The following is a 3,977-nucleotide window of genomic DNA, read 5'->3' as shown; positions in this document are numbered from 1 at the left end:
CCTGAATCTATCTTTGGTAGATAAGCGGTAGTTTTAGTCGCTACGTAGCCGGGATTAGGCGAGGTGTCAACTTTAACCTTACTGTACTAAAGATATTATTGCCTCTGTTATAGGCCTGATTGTCATGTTATTTACTCTGGGAGTCGCCTGGGGTTTTCACCGAGGTGTCGTCTTCGAAAAGGAGGGAGATGTGCTTCTCACCGACAGCCATTGGACTATAGTGCTGCAGTACAACTTAACGGAAGTAGAAGAGGAGAAACCAGAAACTAAGTACATTACTGACCAGGGTAAAGGGTCAGTACGATAAGCTTTTCCAAGACCTCTTATCGCTTAATGTGAGCATGCACTCTCCGGTGCGTGAATTGGAAGCAGGATTCAGGTATGAGTACGTAAGTTTGCAGCAGCTGGTAGCAGACTATGTCACCCAAACCAGTGACTTGGTTTCCCTATTACCCAGTACTCGGCAAAGGCGAGGCCTAATTGATGTGGGGGGCCAGGTACTAAGATTTCTGTTTGGAACTGTAACAGATAGCGATTTAGAATTCACCAATAATAGGATAAATGAAATAGAAAATTTAAGTGATGACCTTTTCCACGACACTAAAGACCAAATAACCATTTTAGGCAACATGCAATCAGAAATTTCAAACCATTCTAGGGCAATAAACAAAGTTATCTCTACCCTAAAAGAATATCACCACGTAATGCACATAACTATGGCCCGTAATTATATAGGAGAACTTATGCATGCTAACCAGATGAGAACGCTTCTGAAATACTTAAAGTTGAGCACCACCCTTGCGGAAGTTAAAGATGCCATAAATTTAGCAGTCCAGAAAATGACCCGTTTTCACCTGGCCATTGAGGATTTAGCGGCCGGAAGAATGACTAGTAACCTGTTGCCTCCCCATCAGTTTCTTGAAGGTCCTGACTTCCGTGGAGAGTGTAATACCACCCCCAGAGAAGTTGTTTTTAGATGTAAAACTAGAGAATCTCCATAATTTCTACAAAATTGCTACAATCCAGGCATATGTAACGAAATCTCAATTGAGGGTATTGATTAGGCTACCCCTGAAAAATGATAATCAGTTGTTTGAAATTTTCAATGTGATAGCTTATCCCGTCCACGACCCCTCACTCACAAAGTGGGTGAAATGGGACGTGGCAGATCAAAAACTTGTGATTAGCAAAGACAGACAGACTTATTTACTCTATTCGCCAGACGTCTTTGCGAGGGAATGTAAATTTGGTAAACTCACGGTGTGCCCGTTGTCAGACGCCTTGTTAAGCGTCTACAAACGGCCCAATTGTGTGGTAAATTTATTGATGAAAGAACACGTAACATTGTGTAGTAGGAAGTTGATATCTGGCCTACAGTTCCCTGTTTCTCATTAGAACACCCACCCGCTGGCTCTACGCCACATCAGAAGAGACAAAGGTTATATTAAATTGTTTTGGGCGCGATGCAAACCCGAATGTAAGTGCTATCACCCTGAAAGGTGAGGGTGAAATACCGAAGCATGATAGGTATGATCTGATTGCTGACGGTTACAGGGTGCCTGCCCGATGTATCGGCAGCTCCACATATTCGAGTGACTTTGGAAAGATTGTTTTCCCGGAAGTAGATGGGATGTACTGTACAGTAGCGAAGAACGCAGCTTACTGGTACATGATGTTAATGAAACCCTGAAAGTCCTGCAGGGACTGGATGATCAGCTGGGCTCCCTATGCGTTAAGGAATACTCCCTAGAAGGGACAATTCAATTACTTAGGACCCACTATCGTAGACGTGTGGTTATCAAGTATGTAACCTTTGGTGGTGCATCTCTTGTAGTCGTACTAATTGTTGTCACTGTGTTGTTAAGATGGAGGGTGCGAGTTGCCGATCTGCTCCGTGCCGCCCTGGGGGTTAACAGACGAAGCTCGCAGGCCGCCCGGACAGAGTCGCATCTCCCGACCCTCGAAGCGACTGTACGCACTGCGAGCAGACCAGATGCTGAGGATGCTGAGAGGTGGCGCGAGCAGGACGAGACTGACCGAGACCAGAATGGGAGCATGTCGACCCCACGCACCAAGACTGACATTAAATTGACCGTACGGTAATCGGACGAGAAATGAAGAGTGGGGCCCTGGACACTTGAAGTAAGTGTGAAACTAGTTAAAAGAATGTAAACTTCAGACTTCAGCGATACGTCGTGTGTGCACCGCGATGGGAACAGTAAATCAACCTGTGTCGGAACTGAACGAGTGGGTTTAGACTTTCCGTTGTGGGAACATGGCAGAAGAGTGATTGGGGATCCCCTAAAAAAAAAAAAAAAAAATGTTTTCTAAGTTCTTGTATCGCTAATTGTAATTTATGTATGGTTGTTGTTGATGCAGACTGGTAATGGCAAGGTTTTCTATAATTATTTGAACAATCTGTTAAAACAAGTAGCATTAGTAACTTAAGAGGAATCTAGAACGCCGAGCCAGACTGGTATCCATGGGAAGGTAATGCCGGCACCCCCAACCCCAAATACCCCTTCCTTTCAACTCCCCAACTGGACTGTGGATGCCCGGAACAGCTCGAATAACTTCTAAATTAAAGTGAAATAACCAGTAACAACACTATGAAGAGTGTCTTGCTAAGGGATTTTCCGGACCCCATTAGCAAGACAGGAAAGGTGCCCATACCAGGTCTGCAGGAATTGTATTTATTTACGTTTATTTTTACTTCTTTATTCGTTGGGAACGTAACTGTTAGCTAAGGAACTTTTGTGTCGCATGTAAGTTGAAATGGGGTTAGACTTGTTAGAAGCTCTAAGGCACCAGTAGAATGTAAAGGCCAGTAGGAGGAAGGTATTTGTGAGCTTCCCTGCTCCCAGGGGTAAGCGAGGTGAAAACCATGGGGTGCCCCCAGGTCCACAAATGCCCTTAAATACCAAGTGTGGGGGGCGGAATATTGTAGCTGTAGTTTCTTTTTTTTTCTGTGTTGATGTTCTTTTGTAAATGATGGTTTGTGAACCGCCTTCCAGAGTCCCCCCACGCATTTACAGTGTAACGGCTATCCAGCCACTAGTTTTAAGTCTTTTCACAGGGCCCTTAAGGAATAGAGTTCAGTAATTGTTGGTTGGTGCCTTAGCAGCTTGATAGAAATTTTGTGTAAGCCTGTAACGTGATGGAATAATCTGAAAATTACTATGAGAATTAACGAATGCCGTCCCAATTATATGTAACAAGTTACAACTTATCGTCAACTTTGTTATTTTAAGATTGCTATTATTACGAATTGTTGTTGTAAGATGTAGGAACAGCTTTGGGTATGCTTTATTGTATTGGGTTCGAACAGTGTAACTGTTTTACTTTGAGTATCTTATAGTTTTGTATTCTAATCGACGTACAAGTGAGCTAACTCAGGATAACTCCACTATAATCTATGACAGGGGTGACAGAGGAAACCGGCCCCGAGTGAAAACCCACGAGGCTTAACCAGGATTGGGGGAGTAGCGTTCGAAATTTACCACGAACTAGACTACCACCTATAATTACTTTGAACTTAATTGGACCATGCAGTACGTGGTATGTCGCAAAACAATGACTTTCATTATCAAAATTTAAATCTAATAAAAACACAGTTATCCTGGAGTGCTTAATAAATGTATCTTGTCTAAGATGGTGTGATGTACATTGAACTGTGATGTACTTGAGTAGTTTCAGGAGCACTAATTAGTTCCCTTGTACTGTTCGCTGTAGTGTTACGTTAAATACTTTATTATAATATTGGTTAGCTGATTATCATGCGGTTATAGAGTAAATATTTAATTGTTGTCTACTGTTTGCTGAATTAGTTTATTAAATTAGTGATGCGATGCTAACGCATAAGTGATGATGCTTTGGAATTGTTCATGCTTTTTTTCCTTTTTTTTGCGTAACGGGGTGTGTTTTGATATTGTAACTTGGGTGTATTCTATGTTTAAGCCATACATATGCAGATAGGT

The sequence above is a fragment of the Homalodisca vitripennis genome, unplaced genomic scaffold, assembly GCF_021130785.1.
Source record: "Homalodisca vitripennis isolate AUS2020 unplaced genomic scaffold, UT_GWSS_2.1 ScUCBcl_3358;HRSCAF=8847, whole genome shotgun sequence".
In the NCBI taxonomy this organism is placed as follows: Eukaryota; Metazoa; Arthropoda; class Insecta; order Hemiptera; family Cicadellidae; genus Homalodisca; species Homalodisca vitripennis.
Note: the sequence above shows the minus strand (reverse complement) of the source record.